At 39.6% G+C, this 26,897-nt stretch overlaps 1 protein-coding gene across 2 annotated transcripts in view; it reads left to right on the top strand.

The window, feature by feature from the left end:
- CCDC141 (coiled-coil domain containing 141) overlaps positions 1–26,897 on the top strand; it is a 218,010-nt gene that overhangs the window by 42,115 nt on the left and 148,998 nt on the right. The gene's annotated exons all lie outside the window — the stretch shown is intronic.

Below are 26,897 nucleotides of genomic sequence, written 5' to 3'. Positions count from 1 at the left end.
GCAAACTTTTTCTGTAAAAGGGTCAGATGGTGAATATTTTAGGATATTTTATCTAAATTTTAAATTATTTTAGGTAAATATTTTAGAATCATATAACTTTATTAGTTGCAACTATTTAGACTAGGCTGTTGTATTGTGATAGCAGCTGTGGACAATATGTTAACCAGTAGACATAGTTGTGTTCCAAAAATACTTTATTATGGACATTGAAATTTGAGTTTCATATAATATGTGTCATGGAATATTCTTTTTTAAGTTTTGTTTTCAACCACTTAAAAATGCAAAAGCCATTCTTACCTTACAGGCCATACAAAAACAGATGGCAGGACAGATTTGGATCATAGGCCATAGTTTGTTGATCCGTGATCTATACTATGTGATTCTAATTGTGTGTATGTGTATGTGTGTGTGTGTCTGTGTGTGTGTGTGTATGGTGGTGAATCTCTGAGCAGTGAAATTATGGGCAATTTTTATTCTTTATGATTTTCTTCTATTTCTCCATTTTAAAATATGAACTTGCATTACTTTTATAATCAGAAAAGCAAAAAATAAATGCACTATAATAGTGGCTATAATGGTGGAAAGTGCTTTAAAGGGGCCAATACCCTTGACCCAAGTAGGAGGGGAAGATGAGGGTCAGGGAAGGTTTGCTGAGACAACTTCTGAATAGTGTTGCGAAGGATGATGAAGACTTGTTCAAGGATAGGTGAGTCACGGGAGAAAGACGGGAGAGTGAGAGGCCAAAAGGAAGAGTATTCTAGGCTGAGAAATAGAAGATAGACCACAGGAGAGTCAGGGAACCACAAAAATTTCAGAAGGCTAGAGAACAGTGTTAGGGAGTCAGCCAAGAGGGATAAGACTGGAAAAAGAATCAAGCACTGAGGATCTTATTTGGTATGCTTGGAATTTTATTTTATTTTATTTATTTATTTTTATTATTATTATACTTTAAGTTTTAGGGTACATGTGCACAATGTGCAGGTTAGTTACATATGTATACATGTGCCATGCTGGTGTGCTGCACCCATTAACTCGCCATTTAGCATTAGGTATATCTCCTAATGCTATCCCTCCCCCCTCCCCCCACCCCACAACAGTCCCCAGAGTGTGATGTTCCCCTTCCTGTGTCCATGTGTTCTCATTGTTCAATTCCCATCTATGAGTGAGAACATGCGGTGTTTGGTTTTTTGTTCTTGCGATAGTTTACTCTGAGAATGATGCTTTCCAATTTCATCCATGTCCCTACAAAGGACATGAACTCAATCAATTGGCAGCATGGAAAGATTCATGAGTTGCTGAGTGACATGCTCATACTTCTGATTTAGAAAGTTCTATATGGCATATGGGTAGAGAATGGATTGGGTGAGGGTGAACCTAGAGGCAGGAGAACAAGTTGAAAGGCTGTTGTAGGAATTCGGGTGAGAAGTGTTGAAAGATGAAACTGAGGTATGGGGATGGAAATAGAGAAAGGAAAGGGTTCAAATGATATGTAGGAGTTGACTCAGTGGGCCTTGGTGACTGATTAAATCTTGGAGTTGGAGGAGATGCACAGGAGAGAATAAAGGTACCCTTCTGTGTTTTTGCTCCTGACAGCCAGGTGAGTTTCAGTGTAAATAAAGAAGACATGATCTGTTTGTAGATGGTTTGAATTTGAGGTAGTTGTGGAAAATTTGAGTGGAGCTTTTCAATATGGAAAATCAGGAGAAATAAGTTAGTAGACAGTGGTTGCAGATTTAAGAGCTGATGTGTTCACTTGGAAAGAGGGTGTTGAATAATGACCACTACACTTTCTCCGCCATTCCTATTGGACTGTACACAGATGCAATCCAATCAATGTTCATGACTCGCTATGATAGTCTATTCAAATTTTAGAATCACTTGTCCTCAGCTCTCAGAGCCACATTAACATTTCTGGAGTAAGTTAACTGTAGTTTGAAAAAGTTCCCCAAATGATTTTGATATATGCTTCTCAGACCCACCAGTGATACTTGCTTGAGAAGAAGACATCAAAGACTGTGATATCCTGAAACACCTAGATGTTTAAAAATAGGAAGAGAAAGTGAGTCTGTAAAAGAGAGCAGAAATGCAGAAGAAAAATCAGAGTGCACTGGTAGTCAGTGGAAGAAAAAAAATTTTTAATGGACCATGCAACAGTATTAATCATGAAGAGATAATTAAATAAAGATTACTGGTGTTGACCAAAATGAGGTCATATAGACCTATACAAGAATATTTCAGTAAGATGATTGGGACAGAAACCATTCAGGAGTGAGTAGAGAAGTGGATGTGTATTAAGAAAAAAAAACTGAAGCATGGAGGAAATGAAAACAGTATTATAGCTAGATTCCTCCTCAATCTTTTATATTTGTTACCACAATATGTACTATTATACTTAAGAGATATTTGAAAAATGCTTGCTGAATAACTGAGACAATGAATGAGTGAATACATTCATGAATAACTTCAGCTTCCATTTGGTATTATCTTCCCTGAACTGTAAGTGTCATTAAGAGTATTATTTTATTTCAACAAGCGACAGTTTGGTTTTAGCTTTAATAGAGGATAAGGAGCACTCTTTCCATTCTAGTGAAGTACTTTCTACAGCTCCCTGTTGATTGAGAATGTTGTAAGTGCTGTAGAATACTATATAAATTTTTAAACTAGAAGTCAATATACAAATATTCTTATTTATATTGCAATATTATTGCTGAATTTATAAATAAGACATCCAAAAATGAGATTTCTCTTGCTTTTAAGTGCATTTTCAGATGTGAAGTTGTCTTTCCATACCTTATGGTTTTTGATGGTCATCCATGGGGAAGAGCTGCTTCTCTTCATTTAGACAAGAAATCCATCTACAGCCGACAGCAATAGAGAGAGACCACTTGAGGGGACGGGTTAAAGGCTGTAGCACCAGGCTCATTTTAAGTGTTCAAAATCCTATCCTCAGGTTTGCCTGGTTTAAATTCCATAGTACACACATCTTATGAAATTGCTAAAAGAATTCTATAGCTGTAAACAGGAAGTGAAGAGAGAGAGAGAAGACTTCGAGGGTGTTATCAATGGTTTTCCCACTGTTGGAAAACTGGGAATCATGGCATTCTGGGGAATGAGGAGGAAAATTTTGGTCTGGTCTAATAGGGATGCTATTTGGTAGGACAATCCTTCCTCAAGCCCCTCCAATCACTACTACACACACGTAACAACTAAAAATGTCTGAGAACCAGTGACAGGTGCTGGAGCTGTAAATGTGAGTGAGACAACTTAGGTCTCTGTGTCTCCTTCCCAGATCTGAAATCATTATCATTGCCATGCTGGGGTATCATCCCCTGTAGCCGTCTCCATTAGTACCTCACTTGTGTTTGTGTTTCAAGCTGACTAACTGATACATACTGCTCCTTAGAGGAAGAGAAAAGAAAGAAGTAGCCTCCATGGAGGCTCAGCAGTGGACAATAAAAAATAGTATTTCTTGAGTGCTGACAGCATATGAGCAATCACCAGATTCAGAAGGGAAGGCCTGGCCCCCAGGATGATGTGGCACATGGGCAACCAGAAAGCTGGACCACTAAAAGAACCACAAGGCCTTCCTAACACCTTTACCAAGGCTGAAGAAGTATCACGGAGACCCAATTACTCCACATCAAAAACCTGCCAGGGTAGATTCTGAAGAACCTTTGGGTTCAAGATCATGTTCTATTTCCAGAATCTCATAGAAGGCACACTTTAACTGGTCACTCCTGAGATTTTGGATTTGCTAGAAATATCCCTGTTCTATTAATCCTGTCTAGTTCACTCTGTTTGAGTCCCTGTCTCCTCCAGTATTTCAGATGGTATTTGATAGGTCTTGGGAAGCATTGGGCCATACCTGGCCTCTGATCCCAGCAGCTTAAGAGCGATCTAAAATTCCAAGGAAACTTAAATCAGACAGTTTTCTACAGATTCCCAGAGCAGAATGTCTGCTGACTTTCTTGGAGAAAATACCAAGTGTAATTTGTATCAGATTAAATCCAGAGGGTTCTGCAAGAGTGTTCTGGCCTTGGATCTGCAATGAATAGAACATTTTGTGGTTCACACTGGAGGTCATGGGGGAGTCCCAACGAAATATTGGAAGCCATAATCATAGCTAAGTTGCTCTCCCTAAAGCCTTTATATCACTGATTTATAAAGTGTCATTTGAGTGGGAAAATAAAAATATTAAGAGGAGCTTATTTTACATGTTTAACAAGGCTAAGAGGTTCCAAAGGCAACCCTATTAGATATAGAAATAGTCCATTTTTGGATTTATTTTAGCACCTTTGTGTCAAATCTGAGAAATATTACTGGAAAGTTACATGTTTACCTGGTTTTCCCTAGAATGAATTCATAGTCTGTTATTTCTTATTCTTCCCTCAATCACTGTCATAGAATTTTCAAATTTTGGCCAGGTGTGGTGGCTCACGCCTTTAATCCCAGCACTTTGGGAGGCCAAGGCGGACGGATCACCTGAGGTCAGAAGTTTGAGACCAGCCTGGCCAACATGCCAAAACCCCATCTCTACTAAAAATACAAAAATTAGCCAGGCATGGTGGCGCATGCTTGTAATCCCAGCTACTCCGAAAGCTGAGGCAGGAGAATCTGGGAGGCAGAGGTTGCAGTGAGCCAAGATTGAGCTACTGCACTCCAGCCTGGGCGACAGAGTGAGACTCCATCTCACACACACACACAAAAGAATTTTAAAATTTCATGGAATTTGTAGTTTCAGTTCTTACCACACTCATTGTCATAGGAAAAAAGTTAGAATTTAAAACTTTTAATATAATGTTTTCATCTTATATATTCTTGAACTAACACCATCATAAGTGGAGATTGAGGCCAGGTTAACCTATTTTAATGTTAAAAAAGTATAAAATGAAAAATATGCACAATACAAAATTAACCAGCCCTTACTATGGTCTAAAACTTGTCACATAAGAATCAAATATCCAGTTATTATGCTCTCAAATAGCTAGGTAAGAAAATATACACTTTTGGTCAAACTCTCCTGCCAATTTAGACACTCAGTTGTCTGTTTATTCTAAATAGCAAAGAGAACAGAGCTGGCACATACTCATCTATCTCTTAGTGGATATTTGTTGCCATTTCTACCCAATCTCCCTGAGACCTTTTTTGAGTTAGCTGTGAAATTATCAGTCTATGATCTAGATTTTTTGTTTTGTTGCATTATAAATTTTATTTTTTTCTTTTAAGTATAAGAGAACCTTGGTGACATAATGTGCCAATAAAGGATTTTACATTTGTAAATGTATATGTCAGTTTGATATGGTTTGGTGGTGCCCTCACCCAAATCTCTTTTTGAATTCCCATGTGTTGTGGGAGGGACCTGGTGGGAGATAATTGAATCATGGGAGTGGGTCTTTCCCGTGCTGTTCTCATGATAGTTAATAAGTCTTATGAGATCTGATGGTTTTAAAAATTGGAGTTTCCCTACAACAATCACTCTCTTTGCTTGCTGCTATCCATGTAAGATGTGACTTGGTCCTCCTTGCCTTCTGCCTTGATCGTGAGGCTTCTCCAAACAGGTGGAACTGTGAGTTCTCCATTAAACCTCTTTTAAATTTCCCTGTCTCAGGTATGTCTTAATCAGCAGCATGAAAATAGACTAATACAGTAAATTGGTACCAGTAGAGTGGGACGCTGCTGAAAAGATACCTGAAACGTGGAATTGACTTTGGAACTGGGTAATAGACAGGGGTTGGAATGGTTTGGAGGGCTCAGAAGACAGGAAGATGTGGGACAGTTTGGAACTTCCTAGAGACTAGTTGAATGGCTTTCCCCAAAATGCTGATAGAGTATGGACAATAAAGTCCAGGCTGAAGTGGTCTCAGATGGAAATGAGGAACTTGTTGGGAACTGGAGCAAAGGTGACTCTTGTTACGTTTGAGCAAAGAGACTGGTGACATTTTACCCCTGCCCTATAGATTGGTGGAACTTTGAACTTGAGAGAGATGATTTAGGGCATATGGCAGAAAAAATTTTTAAGCAGCAAAGCATTCAAGAGGTGACTGGGTGCTGTTAAAGGCATTCAGTTTTATAAGGGAAGCAGAGCATAAAAGTTTGGAAAATTTGTAGGTTGACAATGTGACAGAAAAGAAAATCCCATTTTCTGAGAAGAAATTCAAGTTGGCTGCAGAAATTTGCATAAGTAATGAGGAGCTAATCCCCAAGAAAATGGTGAAAATGTCTCCAGGGCATGTCAGAGTTCTTCACAGCAGCCCCTCCCATCACAGGCCTGGAGGCCTAGGAGGAAAAAGTGGTTTCGGGGTCCAGGCCCAGGGTCCCTGTGCTGTGTGCAGCCTAGGGACTTGGTGCCCTGCAACCCAGCCACTCCAGCCGTGGCTGAAAGGGGCCAACATAGAGCTTGGGCTGTAGCTTCAGAAGGTGCAAACCTCAAGCCTTGGCAGCTTCCATGTGGTGTCAAGCCTGTGGGTACACAGAAGTCAAAAACTGGGTTTTCAGACCCTCTTCCTAGATTTCAGCAGATGTGTGGAAATGCCTGGATGCCCATGCAGAAATTTGCTGCAGGGGTAGGGTCCTCATGGAGGTCACTGCTAGGGCAGTGCAGAAGGGAAATGTGGGGTTGGAGCCCCCAAACAGAATACCTACTGGGGCATTGCCTAGTGGAGCTGTGAGAAGAGGCCCACTGTCCTCCAGACCCCAGAATGGTAGATCCACTGACAGCTTGCAAATAGAAGCTGGAAAAGCCACAGACAACGCCAGCCAGTGAAAGCAGCCAGGAGGGAGGTTTTACCCTATGAAGCCACAGAAGAAGATCTGCCTAAGTCCATGGGTACCCACCTCTTGCATCAGCATGACCCAGATTTGAGACATGGAGTCAAAAAAATCATTTTGGAACTTTAAGATTTGACCACTCTGCGAGATTTCGGACTTGCATGGGGCCTGTAGCCCCTTTGTTTTGGCCAATTTATCCTATTTGGAATGGCTGTATTTACCCAATGCCTGTACACCCATTGTGTCTAGGAAGTAATTAACTTGCTTTTGATTTTACAGGCTCATAGGTAGAAGGGACTCACCTTGTCTTGGATGAGACTTTAGACTGTGAAATTTTGAGTTAATGCTGAAATGAGTTAAGACTTTGGGGGACTGTTGGGAAGGCATGATTGGTTTTCAATATAAGGACATGAGATTTGGGAGGGGCCGGAGGTGGAATAATATGGTTTGGCTGTGTCCCCACCCAAATCTCATCTTGAATTCCCACATGCTGTGGGAGATACCTGGTGGGAGGTAATTGAATCATGGGGTTAGGTCTTCCCTGTGCTGTTCTCGTGATGGTGAATAAGTCTCATGAGATCTGATGGTTTTAAAAGTGGGAGTTTCCCTGCACAAGCCCTCTTTGCCTGGCACCATCCACGTAAGATGTGACTTGCTCCTCCTTGCCTTCTGCTATGATGTGAGGCTTCCCCAGTCACGTGTAATTGTGAGTTCTCCATTAAACCTCTTTCCTTTGTAAATTCCCCAGTCTCAGGTATGTCTTTATCAGCAACATAAAAATGGACTAATACATAGCTTTTATTAGGTAATGCTAGGGTAACAAATAACCCCAAAATAGCAATGGCTTACAAATAACAGATTTTATCTTACCATGTTGGCTGCATGGTAACTGCAGTTCAGGTTTGTGTGTCTTCTTTATTTTAGACTCATGGATGAAGGAGTGTATTAGTCCGTTCTCATGCTCCTAATAAACACATACCCAAAACTGGGTAATTTATAAAGGAAAGAGGTTTAATTGACTCACAGTTCACCATGGCTGGGGAGGCCTCAGGAAACTTACAATCACAGTGTAAGGGGATGCAAACACGTCCTTCCTCACATGGTGGCAGCAAAGAGAAGTGCCGAGAAAAAGGGGGAAAAGCCCCTTATAAAACCATCAGCTCTTGTGAGAACTCTCTCACTATCACAGGAACAGCAGCTTGGGGGTAACTGCCCCCATGATTCAATCATCTCCCACCAGGTCCCTCCCATGACATGTGGGAATTATGGGAACTACAATTCAAGATGAGATTTGGGTGAGGACACAGCCAAACCATATCAAGATGCAACCCCTATTTATGGAAAGAGCAATGATAGACTCACTCATTGGCTCTCAATACTTCTACTCAGAAATGGCACACAAAACTGTTCACAGTTTATTAGCCTAACCTAGTTGCATACAAGCCTGGCTTTAGGAGGCATAGAAGTACAATCCTCTTACAGAGAGAAACAGCAAATAACTGGGAACAATAATTAAAGTATGTAATGTGTCTTAGAATATAATTTGGAAGGATAAGGAAGGAAAGGACTGTTCAAGAATAATAATTGGAGACAACTTAGGTCCATGATTCCAGTACAGCAATGACATGTGTTTTTTTTTTCCTTTAAGAATAGGTCCATTTCTTAAAAAAAAAAAAAAAAGTCTATTTTACATAATTGCAAAAATAATATTTCCTCCAATAATAAAAATAACATTTTATTATAAAAAATTGAAAATATACAGAAAGATATAAATAAGAAGGTGAAATTAACTGGAAAACCCTAGGTAAATACCTAGAGAAATGAAAATATATGTCTACCCAAAAACTTGTACATAAATATTTATAGCAGGTTTATATATAGTAGTCAAAAATTGGAAACATCCAAATTTCTACAGGCAACTAAATAAACAAATCGGCATATTCATCTATTCTTTTGGGGACATACTTGAGAAATTATTCAATATTTTCCATGATGGTGGCAGTGATAATAGTGATGATGAGGCAGATGATGGTAAGATTTTCTTGGGACAATTTTGGTAACATTTTAAAGAAAATTTTCCATTTTATCCCAGTTTTTGTTTTTATTTGCAGAAAATCCAAAACTTGCTATATGCATTTATAGCCCTCAATCCTAATATTATATAATTATGTTAAATAAAATATTTTAAATGATACATAATAATTGCACATATTTATGGGGTACATGTGATGTTTTGGTACATTTCTACACTGTATAATGATGAAGTTGGGGTAATTGGGATATCCATCACCTCAAACAGTTGTGATTTCTTCATGTTGATGACATTAAAAGTCTTTACTTTTAGTTATTTTGAAATATATAATAATTAACTATAGTCACTCTACTATCGAACACTAAGGCTTATGCCTTCTATCTAACTGTATTTTTGTATCCATTAGCCAACCTCTGTTTACCTCCTTCTTCCTTCTTACCCTCCTAGCCTCAGGTAACCATCATTTTATTCTCTACCTCCATGAGATCTGCTTATGTTTTTTGTGTATCATTTTCTTCTTTTTAAAATGTCAAAAGTTAAAAAAAATTTTCAAGAGACAAAATTCATATAACATAAAATTAACCATTTGAAAGTGTAAAATTCAGTGGCATTTAGTACATTCACAGTGTTGTGTGTGAAAAGTTCAATATAGAAATGAACTTCTGAAATTAAAATGTTTTATTTGGGAGGAAAGTACTGCAATTCAGGGCATAAATGCAGACTGGCTGGTCTTCAGTATGTCTGAAAAACAAAGAGAAAGTTAGAGGTTTTATAAAAAGGAGAATATGTATTGCTCTTTGAGAAATTTCATGGCCACTATTAAGGTTTTGAGGACCTGGTAAGCTCTGATTGGCAAGTGACAGTACTGGGCAAAACTAGTCTCAGAGTTACAGCAGGTTGTTTCAGTAGCCAATAGCTAAAACTGGTTTCAGGTTATAGTAGGCTGTTTCAACTTGCAGACTTGCAGGGAATTACATTTTTGGGGCAATGTTTTGTGCCCTGAGTGGTTTTCTCCCTGACCTCTCAACTCCATTTTTGTTGAGTATGACAAGAATGACCCAATTCATATGATCAACTTTCACATGTGCAACCATCACCTCTATCTAGATCCAAAACCTTTCCATCAGCCCCAAAGGAAACCCTGTGCCCATTACACAGTGACTCCTTATTCACCCTTCCCCCAGCCCCTGGCAAGCACCATTCTGCTCTTTATTACTAAGATTTTACCTATTCTAGATATTTCATGTAAGTGGAATCATCCATTATGTGACCTTTGGTGTTTCACTTTCACTTAGCATAATGTCTTAGAGGTTCACCAATGTTGTAGCATGTATTTGTCTCCCTTCCCTTCCCTTCCCTTCCTTCCCCTCTACTCCCCTCCCCTTCTCTTTTTTCCTTCCTTCCTTCCTTCCTTCCTTCATTCCTTCCTTCCTCTCTCTCTCTCTTTCTTTCTCTCTCTCTCTTTTGTACTATGTATCAATACTCCCTCGTATGGATATAGTACATTTTGTTCATCCATTCACCAGTAAATGGACACTTGGGTTGTTTCTGTCTTTTGGCTATTGTGAATACTGCTGCTGTTAATATGCGTGTTCATGCTTTTGTGTGGACATATGCTTTAATTCCTGTGGATATATGCCTAGGAGCATAATTTCTTGGTCATATGGTAATTCTATGTTTGACTTTTTGAGGAAATGCCAACATGTTTTGTTTTTTAAAGCAGCTGTACCATTTTATATTATCATCAGCTGTGTACATGAATTCCAATTTTCTCCATGTTCTTGCCAACACTTGTTATTTTTCTTTCTTTCTTTCTTTCTTTCTTTTTTTTTTTTTTTTTAAGATGGAGTTTCACTCTTGTTGCCCAGGCTTGAGTGCAACAGCGCAATCTCAGCTCACTGTTACTTTTGCCTCCCAGGTTCAAGTGATTCTCCTGCCTTAGCCTCTCCAGTAGCTGGGATTACAGGCATGTGCTACCATGCCCAGCTGATTTTGTATTTTTAGTAGAGATGGGGTTTCTCCATGTTGATCAGGCTGGTTGTGAACTCCTGACCTCAGGTGATCCGCCTGCCTCAGCCTCCCAAAGTGCTGGGATTACAGGTGTGAGCCACTGTGCCCGGCCTCCTTTTTTTTTTTTTTTTTTTTTTAGGTTATAGCTATCCTAGTGGGTGTGAAGTGACATCTCGTTGTACTTTTGATTTGCATTTTTCTAAGACTAATCATTTGAGCATCTTTGTGTGCACTTGTTTGCCATGTATATATCTTTGTTGGAGAAATGTCTTTTCACGTCCGCTGCCCATTTTATGATTGTATTGTTGTCCTTTCTATTGTTTTATTTATTTATTTTTATTTTTTTATTTTTTTGAGACAGGGTCTTGCTCTCTCACCCAGGCTGGAGTACAGTGGTGTGATCTCAGCTCACTGCAACCTCCGCCTCCTGAGCTCAAGCAATTCTCCTGCCTCAGCCTCCTGAGTAACTAGGATTACAGGTGCCCACCACTACGCCTGGCTAATTTTTGAATTTTTTAGTAGAGATGGAGTTTCAACATGTTGGCCAGGCTGGTCTTGAACTCCTGACCTCAAGTGACCTGCCTGCTTTGGCCTCCCAAAGAGCTGGGATTACAGGCATGAGCCACTGCACCCAGCCCCTTTCTATTGTTAAGTTGAAAGAGCTCTTTATATATTCTGAATACTAGATGCTTATCAGATATATCATTTGCAAACATTTTCTCCCATTCTAAGGATTTTCTTTTTACTTCTTTGATAATGTCCTTTGTACACAAAAGTCTTAATTTTGATGAAGTTCAATTTATCTGTTGTTGTTGTTGCTTATGCTACTGGTGTCATATCTAAAAAACTATTGCCAAATTCAAGGTGATGAAAATTTACTTACAGAATTCTTCTAAAAATTTCATAGTTTTTGCTTTTACATTGAGATCACTGATATATTTTGAGTTAATTTTTATATGGTATGAAAGGTAAGAATTCAATTTTATTCTTTAACGTGTGAATATCTAGTTGTTCTAGCTCCACTAGTTTGAGAGACTACTCTTTCCTAATTGAATGGTCCTGGCACCATTATTGAAAATCAATTGGCCATAGACATATAGGTATATTTCTGAACTCTCAATTCTAGGCCATTGCCCTATATGTCTATTCTTATGTCAATACACCATTTTGATTACTGTTGCTTTGTAGTAAGTTTTGAAATTTAGAAGTGTGAGTCCTCCGAATTTGTTCTTTTTCAAGATTGTTTTGACTATTATGGTCCCCTTACAAGTCCATATAAATATGAGGATTATCTCTTCAATTTCTGTCCAAAAGCCTGTGAAATTTTTATATTGATTACATTGGATCTGTGGATTATTTAGATAGTATTGCTTTTTAGCAAGACTAAGTCTTCCAACTCATAAACATGGTTCTCTTTCCATTTATTTAGGTCTTCTTCAATTTCTTTCAGTAATGATTTTTAGCTTTCAATGTACAAGTCTTTCACCTCCTTGGTTAAATGTATTCCTAGGGATTTTATTCTTTCTGATGCTCTTGTAAGTAGAATTCTTGATTTCCTTTTTAGATTGTTCATTTCTTATTTATTTATTTATTTATTATTATTATACTTTAGGTTTTAGGGTACATGTGCGCAATGTGCAGGTTAGCTACTTATGTATACATGTGCCATGCTGGTACGCTGCACCCACTAACTTGTCATCTAGCATTAGGTATATCTCCCAATGCTATACCTTCCCCCTTCCCCCACCCCATGACAGTCCCCAGAGTGTGATGTTCCACTTCCTGTGTCCATGTGTTCTCATTGTTCAATTCCCACCTATGAGTGAGAATATGCGGTTTTTGGTTTTTTGTTCTTGCAATAGTTTACTGAGAACGATGATTTCCAATTTCATCCATGTCCCTACAAAGGACATGAACTCATCATTTTTTATGGCTGCATAGTATTCCATGGTGTATATGGGCCACATTTTCTTAATCCAGTCTATCATTGTTGGACATTTGGGTTGGTTCCAAGTCTTTGCTATTGTGAATAATGCCGCAATAAACATACGTGTGCATGTGTCTTTATAGCAGCATGATTTATAGTCCTTTGGGTATATACCCAGTAATGGGATGGCTGGGTCGAATGGAATTTCTAGTTCTAGATCCCTGAGGAATCGCCACACTGACTTCCACAATGGTTGAACTAGTTTACAGTCCCACCAACAGTGTAAAAGTGTTCCTATTTCTCCACATCCTCTCCAGCACCTGTTGTTTCCTGACTTTTTAATGATTGCCATTCTAACTGGTGTGAGATGGTATCTCATTGTGGTTTTGATTTGCATTTCTCTGATGGCCAGTGATGGTGAGCATTTTTTCATGTGTTTTTTAGCTGCATAAATGTCTTCTTTTGAGAAGTGTCTGTTCATGTCCTTTGCCCACTTTTTGATGGGGTTGTTTGTTTTTTTCTTGTAAATTTGTTGGAGTTCATTGTAGATTCTGGACATCAGCCCTTTGCCAGATGAGTAGGTTGCGAAAATTTTCTCCCATTTTGTAGGTTGCCTGTTCGCTCTGATTGTAGTTTCTTTTGCTGTGCAGAAGCTCTTTAGTTTAATTAGATCCCATTTGTCAATTTTGGCTTTTGTTGCCATTGCTTTTCATGTTTTAGACATGAAGTCCTTGCCTATGCCTATGTCCTGAATGGTAATGCCTAGGTTTTCTTCTAGGGTTTTTATGGTTTTAGGTCTAACATTTAAGTCTTTAATCCATCTTGAATTGATTTTTGTATAAGGTGTAAGGAAGGGATCCAGTTTCAGCTTTCTACATATGGCTAGCCAGTTTTCCCAGCACCATTTATTAAATAGGGAATCCTTTCCCCACTGCTTGTTTTTCTCAGGTTTGTCAAAGATCAGATAGTTGTAGATATGCAGCATTATTTCTGAGGGCTCTGTTCTGTTCCATTGATCTATATCTCTGTTTTGGTACCAGTACCATGCTGTTTTGGTTACTGTAGCCTTGTAGTATAGTTTGAAGTCAGGTAGTGTGATGCCTCCAGCTTTGTTCTTTTGGCTTAGGATTGACTTGGTGATGTGGGCTCTTTTTTGGTTCCATATGAACTTTAAAGTAGTTTTTTCCAATTCTGTGAGGAAAGTCATTGGTAGCTTGATGGGGATGGCATTGAATCTGTAAATTACCTTGGGCAGTATGGCCATTTTCATGATATTGATTCTTCCTACCCATGAGCATGGAATGTTCTTCCATTTGTTTGTATCCTCTTTTATTTCCTTGAGCAGTGGTTTGTAGTTCTCCTTGAAGAGGTCCTTCACGTCCCTTGTAAGTTGGATTCCTAGGTATTTTATTCTCTTTGAAGCAATTGTGAATGGGAGTTCACTCATGATTTGGCTCTCTGTTTGTCTGTTGTTGGTGTATAAGAATGCTTGTGATTTTTGTACATTGATTTTGTATCCTGAGACTTTGCTGAAGTTGCTTATCAGCTTAAGGGGATTTTGGGCTGAGACAATGGGGTTTTCTAGATATACAATCATGTCATTTGCAAACAGGGACAATTTGACTTCCTCTTTTCCTAATTGAATACCCTTGATTTCCTTCTCCTGCCTAATTGCCCTGGCCAGAACTTCCAACACTATGTTGAATAGGAGTGGTGAGAGAGGGCATCCCTGTCTTGTGCCAGTTTTCAAAGGGAATGCTTCCAGTTTTTGCCCATTCAGTATGATATTGGCTGTGGGTTTGTCATAGATAGCTCTTATTATTTTGAGATACGTCCCATCAATACCTAATTTATTGAGAGTTTTTAGCATGAAGGGTTGTTGAATTTTGTCAAAGGCCTTTTCTGCATCTATTGAGATAATCATGTGGTTTTTGTCTTTGGTTCCGTTTATATGCTGGATTACATTTATTGATTTGCGTATATTGAACCAGCCTTGCATCCCAGGGATGAAGCCCACTTGATCATGGTGGATAAGCTTTTTGATGTGCTGCTGGATTCAGTTTGCCAGTATTTTATTGAGGATTTTTGCATCAGTGTTCATCAAGGATAGTGGTCTAAAATTCTCTTTTTTGGTTGTGTCTCTGCCAGGCTTTGGTATCAGGATGATGCTGGCCTCATAAAATGAGTTAGGGAGGATTCCCTCTTTCTCTATTGATTGGAATAGTTTCAGAAGGAATGGTACCAGTTCCTCTTTGTACATCTGGTAGAATTCAGCTGTGAATCCATCTGGTCCTGGACTCTTTTTGGTTGGTAAGCTATTGATTATTGCAACAATTTCAGCTCCTGTTATTGGTCTATTCAGAGATTCAACTTCTTCCTGGTTTAGTCTTGGGAGAGTGTATGTGTCGAGGAATTTATCCATTTCTACTAGATTTTCTAGTTTATTTGTGTAGAGGTGTTTGTAATATTCTCTGATGGTAGTTTGTATTTCTGTGGGATCAGTGGTGATATCCCCTTTATCATTTTTTATTGCGTCTATTTGATTCTTCTCTCTTTTTTTCTTTATTAATCTTGCTAGCGGTCTATCAATTTTGTTAATCCTTTCAAAAAACCAGCTCCTGGATTCATTAATTCTTTGAAGGGTTTTTTGTGTCTCTGTTTCCTTCAGTTCTGCTCTGATTTTAGTTGTTTCTTGCCTTCTGCTAGCTTTTGAATGTGTTTGCTCTTGCTTGTCTAGTTCTTTTAATTGTGATGTTAGGGTGTCAATTTTGGATCTTTCCTGCTTTCTCTTGTGGGCATTTAGTGCTATAAATTTCCCTCTACATACTGCTTTGAATGTGTCCCAGAGATTCTGGTATGTTGTGTCTTGTTCTCATTGGTTTCAAAGAACATCTTTATTTCTGCCTTCATTTCGGTTACGTACCCAGTAGTCATTCAGGAGCAGGTTGTTCAGTTTCCATGTAGTTGAGCGGTTTTGAGTGAGATTCTTAATCCTGAGTTCTAGCTTGATTGCACTGTGATCTGAGAGATAGTTTGTTATAATTTCTGTTCTTTTACATTTACGGAGGAGAGCTTTGCTTCCAACTATGTGGTCAATTTTGGAATAGGTGTGGTGTGGTGCTGAAAAAAATGTATATTCTGTTGATTTGGGGTGGAGAGTTCTGTAGATGTCTATTAGGTCCACTTGGTGCAGAGCTCAGTTCAATTCCTGGGTATCCTTGTTGACTTTCTGTCTCGTTGATCTGTCTAATGTTGACAGTGGGGTGTTAAAGTCTCCCATTATTAATGTGTGGAAGTCTAAGTCTCTTTGTAGGTCACTCAGGACTTGCTTTATGAATCTGGGTGCTCCTGTATTGGGTGCATATATATTTAGGATAGTTAGCTCTTCTTGTTGAATTGATCCCTTTACCATTATGTAATGGCCTTCTTTGTCTCTTTTGATCTTTGTTGGTTTAGAGTCTGTTTTATCAGAGACTAGGATTGCAACCCCTGCCTTTTTTTGTTTTCCATTTACTTGGTAGATCTTCCTCCATCCTTTTATTTTGAGCCTATGTGTGTCTCTGCACGTGAGATGGGTTTCCTGAATATAGCACACTGATGGGTCTTGAGTCTTTATCCAATTTGCCAGTCTGTGTCTTTTAATTGGAGCATTTAGTCCATTTACATTTAAAGTTGATATTGTTATGTGTGAATTTGATCCTGTCATTATGATGTTAGCTGGTTATTTTGCTCGTTAGTTGATGCAGTCTCTTCCTAGTCTCGATGGTCTTTACATCTTGGCATGATTTTGCAGCGGCTGGTACCGGTTGTTCCTTTCCATGTTTAGCGCTTCCTTCAGGAGCTCTTTTAGGGCAGGCCTGGTGGTGACAAAATCTCTCAGCATTTGCTTGTCTGTAAAGTATTTTATTTCTCCTTCACTTATGAAGCTTAGTTTGGCTGGATATGAAATTCTGGGTTGAAAATTCTTTTCTTTAAGAATGTTGAATATTGGCCGCCACTCTCTTCTGGCTTGTAGAGTTTCTGCCGAGAGATCCACTGTTAGTCTGATGGGCCTCCCTTTGAGGGTAATCTGACCTTTCTCTCTGGCTGCCCTTAACATTTTTTCCTTCATTTCAACTTTGGTGAATCTGACAATTATATGTCTTGGAGTTGCTCTTCTCAAGGAGTATCTTTGTGGTGTTCTCTGTATTTCCTGAATCTGAATTTTGGCCTGCCTTGCTAGATTGGGGAAGTTCTCCTGGATAATATCCTGCAGAGTGTTTTCCAACTTGGTTCCATTCTCCCCGTCACTTTCAGGTCCACCTGTCAGACGTAGATTTGGTCTTTTCACATAGTCCCATATTTCTTGGAGGATTTGCTCATTTCTTTTTATTCTTTTTGCTCTAAACTTCCCTTCTCACTTCATTTTATTCATTTCATCTTCCATCACTGATACCCTGTCTTCCATTTGATCACATCAGCTCCTGAGGCTTCTGCATTCTTCACGTAGTTCTTGAGCCTTGGTTTTCAGCTCCATCAGCTCCTTTAAGCACTTCTCTGTATTGGTTATTCTAGTTATACATTCTTCTAAATTTTTTTCAAAGTTTTCAACTTCTTTGCCTTTGCTTTGAATATCCTCCCATAGCTCGGAGTAACTTGATCGTCTGAAGCCTTCTTCTCTCAGCTCGTCAAAGTCATTCTCCATCCAGCTTTGTTCCGTTGCTGGTGAGGAACTGCGTTCCTTTGGAAAAGGAGGAGAGGCACTCTGCTTTTTAGAGTTTCCAGTTTTTCTGCTCTGTTTTTTCCCCATCTTTGTGGTTTTATCTACTTTTGGTCTTTGATGATGGTGATGTACAGATGGGTTTTTGGTGTGGATGTCCTTTCTGTTTGTTAGTTTTCCTTCTAACAGACAGGACCCTCAGCTGCAGGTCTGTTGGAGTACCCGGCCGTGTGAGGTGTCAGTCTGCCCCTGCTGGGGGGTGCCTCCCAGTTAGGCTGCTCGGGGGTCAGGGTCAGGGACCCACGTGAGGAGGTAGTCTGCCCATTCTCAGATCTCCAGCTGCGTGCTGGGAGAACCACTGCTCTCTTCAAAGCTGTCAGACAGGGACATTTAAGTCTGCAGAGGTTACTGCTGTCTTTTTGTTTGTCTGTGCCCTGCCCCCAGAGGTGGAGCCTACAGAGGCAGGCAGGCCTCCTTGAGCTGTGGTGGGCTCCACCCAGTTCAAGCTTCCCGGCTGCTTTGTTTACCTAAGCAAGCCTAGGCAATGGCAGGCGCTCCTCCCGCAGCCTCACTGCTGCCTTACAGTTTGATCTCAGACTGCTGTGCTAGCAATCAGAGAGACTCCGTGGGCGTAGGACCCTCTGAGCCAGGTGTGGGATATAATCTCCTGGTGCGCCCTTTTTTAAGCCCGTTGGAAAAGCGCAGTATTCGGGTGGGAGTGACCCAATTTTCCAGGTGCCGTCTGTTACCCCTTTCTTTGACTAGGAAAGGGAACTCCCTGACCCCTTGTGCTTCCCAAGTGAGGCAATGCCTCGCCCTTCTTCGGCTCGCGCATGGTGCGCGCACCCACTGGCCTGAGCCCACTGTCTGACACTCCCTAGTGAGATGAACCCGGTACCTCAGATGGAAATGCAGAAATCACCCGTCTTCTGTGTCGCTCACGCTGGGAGCTGTAGACCGGAGCTGTTCCTATTCGGCCATCTTGGCTCCTCCCAGATTGTTCATTTCTTTATAAAGAAACACAACTATTTTTTGTGTGTGTTGATCTCATACTCTGTAACTTTGCTGAATTTATTAAGTAGCTTTAGCATCATTTCTTCTTTAAACATTTGGTAGAATTCACCAGTGTAGTCACCTGGGCCTACTGCTTTCTTATTTGGAAGGTTATTATTGACTTAATTTTTTAATAGATATAGGCTTGTTCAGATTACCTATTTTTTCTTGTGTGAGTTTTGGTAGATTGTGTCTTTCAAGGAATTTGTCCATTTCATCTCAGTAATCAAATTTTTGGATATAGAGCCATTTATAGTATTCCTTTTTATCATTTAATGTCAATGGGATCAGTAGTTATGGCCCCTTTTTCATTTCCAATATCAGTAATTTGTTTCTTTTCTCTTTCTTTCTTGATTAGCCTGACTAGAAATTGATCTTTTCTTAGAACTCGTTTTTGCTTTCATTGATTTCCTCTATTGTTTTCATTTCATTGATTCCTCCTCTAATTGTTATTTTTTTTTCTGTTTACTTAAGATTTAATTTACTCTTTTTCTCTGGTTCCTATGGTAAAAACTCAGAATATTGATTTAGGTTTTTTTTCTTTTCATATATATATATATATATATACGCACACACACATATATACATATATACACATATACACACATATATATACATACACATACACACATTCAATGCTACAAATTTTTCTTTAAACACTGCTATTGTGGCATCTTAAAAATTTTGATACATCGTATTTTCATTTTCTCATTTAGTTCAAAATATTTGTATTTCCCTGAGATTTCTTCTTTGACCCATGTGTTATTTAAAAGTGTGTTGTTTAATATTAAAATACTGTGGTATTTTTGGCTATATTTCTGTTATTGACATTTAGTTTAATTCTTTTGTGGTCTGAGAGTATATTTATATGATTTCTGTTTTTAAGAACTTGTTAAGGTATGTTTTATGGCCCAGGATATGGCCTATCTTGATGAGTGTTCCATGTAAGCTTGAGAGGAAAGTGTGTTATGCATTGTTGGAAGAATTATTCTATAAATGCCAATTAGATCAAGTTGACTGATGGTGCTGTTCAGTTCATGTATATACTTAATAATTTTCAGACTGCTGGATATAATGATTACTGATAGAAGGATGTTGAAGTCTCTATTATAGTATATTTATCTATTTCTCCATGTAGTTCTATTAATTTTTGCCTCATATAGTTTGACGTTGTTGTTAGGCTTATACACATTTAGAATTGTCATGCCTTCTTGTAGATTGACTCCTTTATTATTATGTAACATCCATCTTAATCTCAAATAATATTCCTTTTTTTTTCTTTTTTTAGATGTGTGATTTTTTTTTCTTTTTTATTTTATTTTATTTTATTTTATTTTTTTTTTTTTCTTTTATTATTATTACTATTATTATTATTATACTTTAGGTTTTATGGTACATGTGCGCAATGTGCAGGTAAGTTACATATGTATACATGTGCCATGCTGGTGCGCTGCACCCACCAACTCATCATCTAGCATTAGGTATATCTCCCAATGCTATCCCTCCCCCCTCCCCCCACCCCACAACAGTCCCCGAAGGGTGATGTTCCCCTTCCTGTGTCCATGTGTTCTCATTGTTCAATTCCCACCTATGAGTGAGAATATGCGATGTTTGGTTTTTTGTTCTTGCGATAGTTTACTGAGAATGATGATTTCCAATTTCATCCATGTCCCTACAAAGGACATGAACTCATCATTTTTTATGGCTGCATAGTATTCCATGGTGTATATGTGCCACATTTTCTTAATCCAGTCTATCATTGTTGGACATTTGGGTTGGTTCCAAGTCTTTGCTATTGTGAATAATGCCGCAATAAACATACGTGTGCATGTGTCTTTATAGCAGCATGATTTATAGTCCTTTGGGTATATACCCAGTAATGGGATGGCTGGGTCGAATGGAATTTCTAGTTCTAGATCCCTGAGGAATCGCCACACTGACTTCCACAATGGTTGAACTAGTTTACAGTCCCACCAACAGTGTAAAAGTGTTCCTATTTCTCCACATCCTCTCCAGCACCTGTTGTTTCCTGACTTTTTAATGATTGCCATTCTAACTGGTGTGAGATGGTATCTCATTGTGGTTTTGATTTGCATTTCTCTGATGGCCAGTGATGGTGAGTATTTTTTCATGTGTTTTTTGGCTGCATAAATGTCTTCTTTTGAGAAGTGTCTGTTCATGTCCTTCGCCCACTTTTTGATGGGGTTGTTTGTTTTTTTCTTGTAAATTTGTTTGAGTTCATTGTAGATTCTGGATATTAGCCCTTTGTCAGATGAGTAGGTTGCGAAAATTTTCTCCCATTTTGTAGGTTGCCTGTTCACTCTGATGGTAGTTTCCTTTGCTGTGCAGAAGCTCTTTAGTTTAATTAGATCCCATTCGTCAATTTTGGCTTTTGTTGCCATTGCTTTTGGTGTTTTAGACATGAAGTCCTTGCCCATGCCTATGTCCTGAATGGTAATGCCTAGGTTTTCTTCTAGGGTTTTTATGGTTTTAGGTCTAACATTTAAGTCTTTAATCCATCTTGAATTGATTTTTGTATAAGGTGTAAGGAAGGGATCCAGTTTCAGCTTTCTACATATGGCTAGCCAGTTTTCCCAGCACCATTTATTAAATAGGGAATCCTTTCCCCATTGCTTGTTTTTGTCAGCTTTGTCAAAGATCAGATACTTGTAGATATGTGGCATTATTTCTGACGGCTCTGTTCTGTTCCATTGATCTATATCTCTGTTTTGGTACCAGTACCATGCTGTTTTGGTTACTGTAGCCTTGTAGTATAGTTTGAAGTCAGGTAGTGTGATGCCTCCAGCTTTCTTCTTTTGGCTTAGGATTGACTTGGCAATGCGGGCTCTTTTTTGGTTCCATATGAACTTTAAAGTAGTTTTTTCCAATTCTGTGAAGAAAGTCATTGGTAGCTTGATGGGGATGGCATTGAATCTGTAAATTACCTTGGGAAGGATGGCCATTTTCATGATATTGATTCTTCCTACCCATGAGCATGGAATGTTCTTCCATTTGTTTGTATCCTCTTTTATTTCCTTGAGCAGTGGTTTGTAGTTCTCCTTGAAGAAGTCTTTCACATCCCTTGTAAGTTGGATTCCTAGGTATTTTATTCTCTTTGAAGCAATTGTGAATGGGAGTTCACTCATGATTTGGCTCTCTGTTTGTCTGTTATTGATGTATAAGAATGCTTGTGATTTTTGCACATTGATTTTGTATCCTGAGACTTTGCTGAAGTTGCTGATCAGCTTAAGGAGATTTTGGGCTGAGACAATGGGGTTTTCTAGATATACTATCATGTCATCTGCAAACAGGGACAATTTGACTTCCTCTTTTCCTAATTGAATACCCTTTATTTCCTTCTCCTGCCTAATTGCCCTGGCCAGAACTTCCAACACTATGTTGAATAGAAGTGGCGAGAGAGGGCATCCCTGTCTTGTGCCAGTTTTCAAAGGGAATGCTTCCAGTTTTTGCCCATTCAGTATGATATTGGCTGTGGGTTTGTCATAGATAGCTCTTATTATTTTGAGATACATCCCATCAATTCCTAATTTATTGAGAGTTTTTAGCATGAAAGGTTGTTGAATTTTGTCAAAGGTCTTTTCTGCATCTATTGAGATAATCATGTGGTTTTTGTCTTTGGTTCTGTTTATATGCTGGATTACATTTATTGATTTGTGTATATTGAACCAGCCTTGCATCCCAGGGATGAAGCCCACTTGATCATGGTGGATAAGCTTTTTGATGTGCTGCTGGATTCTGTTTGCCAGTATTTTATTGAGGATTTTTGCATCAATGTTCATCAAGGATATTGGTCTAAAATTCTCTTTTTTTGTTGTGTCTCTGCCCGGCTTTGGTATCAGGATGATGCTGGCCTCATAAAATGAGTTAGGGAGGATTCCCTCTTTTTCTATTGATTGGAATAGTTTCAGAAGGAATGGTACCAGCTCCTCCTTGTACCTCTGGTAGAATTCGGCTGTGAACCCATCTGGTCCTGGACTTTTTTTGGTTGGTAAGCTATTGATTATTGCCACAATTTCAGCTCCTGTTATTGGTCTATTCAGAGATTCAACTTCTTCTTGGTTTAGTCTTGGGAGGGTGTATGTGTTGAGGAATTTATCCATTTCTTCTAGATTTTCTAGTTTATTTGCATAGAGGTGTTTGTAATATTCTCTGATGGTAGTTTGTATTTCTGTGGGATCGGTGGTGATATCCCCTTTATCATTTTTTATTGCATCTATTTGATTCTTCTCTCTTTTTTTCTTTATTAATCTTGCTAGCGGTCTATCAATTTTGTTGATCCTTTCAAAAAACCAGCTCCTGGATTCATTGATTTTTTGAAGGGTTTTTTGTGTCTCTATTTCCTTCAGTTCTGCTCTGATTTTAGTTATTTCTTGCCTTCTGCTAGCTTTTGAATGTGTTTGCTCTTGCTTGTCTAGTTCTTTTAATTGTGATGTTAGGGTGTCAATTTTGGATCTTTCCTGCTTTCTCTTGTGGGCATTTAGTGCTATAAATTTCCCTCTACACACTGCTTTGAATGCATCCCAGAGATTCTGGTATGTTGTGTCTTGGTTCTCGTTGGTTTCAAAGAACATCTTTATTTCTATCTTCATTTCGTTATGTACCCAGTAGTCATTCAGGAGCAGGTTGTTCAGTTTCCACGTAGTTGAGTGGTTTTGAGTGAGATTCTTAATCCTGAGTTCTAGCTTGATTGCACTGTGATCTGAGAGACAGTTTGTTATAATTTCTGTTCTTTTACATTTATTGAGGAGAGCTTTACTTCCAAGTATATGGTCAATTTTGGAATAGGTGTGGTGTGGTGCTGAAAAAAATGTATATTCTGTTGATTTGGGGTGGAGAGTTCTGTAGATGTCTATTAGGTCCACTTGGTGCAGAGCTGAGTTCAATTCCTGGGTATCCTTGTTGACTTTCTGTCTCGTTGATCTGTCTAATGTTGACAGTGGGGTGTTAAAGTCTCCCATTATTAATGTGTGGGAGTCTAAGTCTCTTTGTAGGTCACTCAGGACTTGCTTTATGAATCTGGGTGCTCCTGTATTGGGTGCATATATATTTAGGATAGTTAGCTCTACTTGTTGAATTAATCCCTTTACCATTATGTAATGGCCTTCTTTGTCTCTTTTGATCTTTGTTGGTTTAAAGTCTGTTTTATCAGAGACTAGGATTGCAACCCCTGCCTTTTTTTGTTTTCCATTTGCTTGGTAGATCTTCCTCCATCCTTTTATTTTGAGCCTATGTGTGTCTCTGCACGTGAGATGGGTTTCCTGAATATAGCACACTGATGGGTCTTGAGTCTTTATCCAATTTGCCAGTCTGTGTCTTTTAATTGGAGCATTTAGTCCATTTACATTTAAAGTCGATATTGTTATGTGTGAATTTGATCCTGTCATTATGATGTTAGCTGGATATTTTGCTCGTTAGTTGATGCAGTCTCTTCCTAGTCTCGATGGTCTTTACATTTCGGTATGATTTTGCAGTGGCTGGTACCAGTTGTGCCTTTCCATGTTTAGTGCTTCCTTCAGGAGCTCTTTTAGGGCAGGCCTGGTGGTGACAAAATCTCTCAGCATTTGCTTGTCTGTAAAGTATTTTATTTCTCCTTCACTTATGAAGCTTAGTTTGGCAGGATATGAAATTCTGGGTTGAAAATTCTTTTCTTTAAGAATGTTGAATATTGGCCCCCACTCTCTTCTGGCTTGTAGGGTTTCTGCCGAGAGATCCGCTGTTAGTCTGATGGGCTTCCCTTTGATGGTAACCCGACCTTTCTCTCTGGCTGCCCTTAACATTTTTTCCTTCATTTCAACTTTGGTGAATCTGACAATTATGTGTCTTGGAGTTGCTCTTCTCGAGGAGTATCTTTGTGGCGTTCTCTGTATTTCCTGAATCTGAATGTTGGCCTGCCTTGCTAGATTGGGGAAGTTCTCCTGGATAATATCCTGCAGAGTGTTTTCCAACTTGTTTCCATTCTCCCCGTCACTTTCAGGTACACCAATCAGACGTAGATTTGGTCTTTTCACATAGTCCCACATTTCTTGGAGGCTTTGCTCGTTTCTTTTTATTCTTTTTTCTCTAAACTTCCCTTCTCGCTTCATTTCATTCATTTCATCTTCCAGGGCTGATACCCTTTCTTCCATTTGATCGCATCGGCTCCTGAGGCTTCTGCATTCTTAACGTAGTTCTCGAGCCTTGGTTTTCAGCTCCATCAGCTCCTTTAAGCACTTCTCTGTATTGGTTATTCTAGTTATACATTCTTCTAAATTTTTTTCAAAGTTTTCAACTTCTTTGCCTTTGGTTTGAATATCCTCCCGTAGCTCGGAGTAATTTGATCGTCTGAAGCCTTCTTCTCTCAGCTCGTCAAAGTCATTCTCCGTCCAGCTTTGTTCCGTTGCTGGTGAGGAGCTGCGTTCCTTTGGAGGAGGAGAGGTACTCTGGTTTTTAGAGTTTCCAGTTTTTCTGCTCTGTTTTTTCCCCATCTTTGTGGTTTTATCTACTTTTGGTCTTTGATGATGGTGATGTACAGATGGGTTTTTGGTGTGGATGTCCTTTCTGTTAGTTTTCCTTCTAACAGACAGGACCCTCAGCTGCAGGTCTGTTGGAGTACCTGGCCGGCCGTGTGAGGTGTCAGTCTGCCCCTGCTGGGGGGTGCCTCCCAGTTAGGCTGCTCGGGGGTCAGGGGTCAGGGACCCACTTGAGGAGGCAGTCAGCCCGTTCTCAGATCTCCAGCTGCGTGCTGGGAGAACCACTGCTCTCCTCACAGCTGTCAGACAGGGACATTTAAGTCTGCAGAGGTTACTGCTGTCTTTTTGTTTGTCTGTGCCCTGCCCCCAGAGGTGGAGCCTACAGAGGCAGGCAGGCCTCCTTGAGCTGTGGTGGGCTCCACCCAGTTCAAGCTTCCAGGCTGCTTTGTTTACCTAAGCGAGCCTGGGCAATGGCGGGCGCCCCTCCCCCAGCCTCGCTGCTGACTTGCTGTTTGATCTCAGACTGCTGTGCTAGCAATCAGCGAGACTCCGTGGGCGTAGGACCCTCTGAGCCAGGTGCGGGCTATACTCTCCTGGGGCACCGTTTCCTAAGCCCGTCTGAAAAGCACAGTATTCCGGTGGGAGTGGCCCGATTTTCCAGGTTCTGTCTGTCACCCCTGGAAGGGGAACTCCCTGACCCCTTGTGCTTCCCGAGTGAGGCAATGCCTCGCCCCTGCTTCGGCTGGCGCACGGTGCGCTCACCCACTGACCTGCGCCCACTGTCTGGCACTCCGTAGTGAGATGAACCCGGTACCTCAGATGGAAATGCAGAAATCACCTGTCTTCTGCGTGGCTCGCGCTGGGAGCTGTAGACCGGAGCTGTTCCTATTCGGCCATCTTGGCTCCTCCCCTCAAATAATATTCCTTGCTCTAAAATATTCTCTGTCTAGAATTAACATAGCTACTCCAGCTTTCTTTAGATTAGTGTTAGCATGGTACATCTTTCTCTGTCCATTTACTTTTTTTTTAATCCAGCTTTACTGATGTATAATTGACAACTAAAAATTGTATACACCTAAGTTGTACAATATGATGTTTTGAGGTATGTATACATTGCAAAATAATTAATACATGTTAAATTAATTGAGCTAATTGACATATCACCTCACATTGTTTCTCCAATTCATTTACTTTTAATGCACTTCTGCCTTTATATTTGGAGTAGGTTTCTTGTAGACAATGTATAGTTGAGTCTTATTATTCTTATCCATGCTAATAGTCTCTGCTGAACCCAGGAGGGGTTGAGCCAAGGGCGTGTAAAAATATCTCAAAGCTTTTCTACCATTTTTAAGTCACCTTTTTCTTGCTTCAGCCTTTGTTCAGTTGCTGTAAATCTTTGACTACTTTCCACAGTTCTAATAAAATTAAGACAGTTTTTGCTTGCGTTTTTTTTTTTTTCTTTTTTTGAGACAGAGTCTCGCTCTGTTGTCCAGGCTGGAGTGCAGTGGCGCGATCTCAGCTCACTGCAAGCTCCGCCTCCTGGGTTCACGCCATTCTCCTGCCTCAGCCTCCCGAGTAGCTGGGACTACAGGCACCCACCACCATGCCCAGCTAATTTTTTTGTATTTGTAGTAGAGACAGGGTTTCACTGTGTTAGCCAGGATGGTCTCGATCTCCTGACCTCGTGATTCGCCCGCCTCAGCCTCCCAGCGTTTTTTGATGTTTCTCTACAGGAATGGTCACTCAGAGTTATCTACTCTCCCATTTTTATTGACATCTGTCAGCTGTTTTAATATTTCATTGGCTTTTTAATTAATCAAAACTTAAAAAATCAATTCTAATATTTTAATCTAACCTGCTAATTTCTGATTTTGTATTAAATCAGTTTATCCCCCTTAATTTTTTTTTTATTTTTTAAATAATTTAGGCCTAGATGTT

Source organism: Pongo pygmaeus, chromosome 11 (assembly GCF_028885625.2).
Source record: "Pongo pygmaeus isolate AG05252 chromosome 11, NHGRI_mPonPyg2-v2.0_pri, whole genome shotgun sequence".
NCBI lineage: Eukaryota > Metazoa > Chordata > Mammalia > Primates > Hominidae > Pongo > Pongo pygmaeus.
This window is presented reverse-complemented; position numbering and strand designations above follow the sequence as displayed.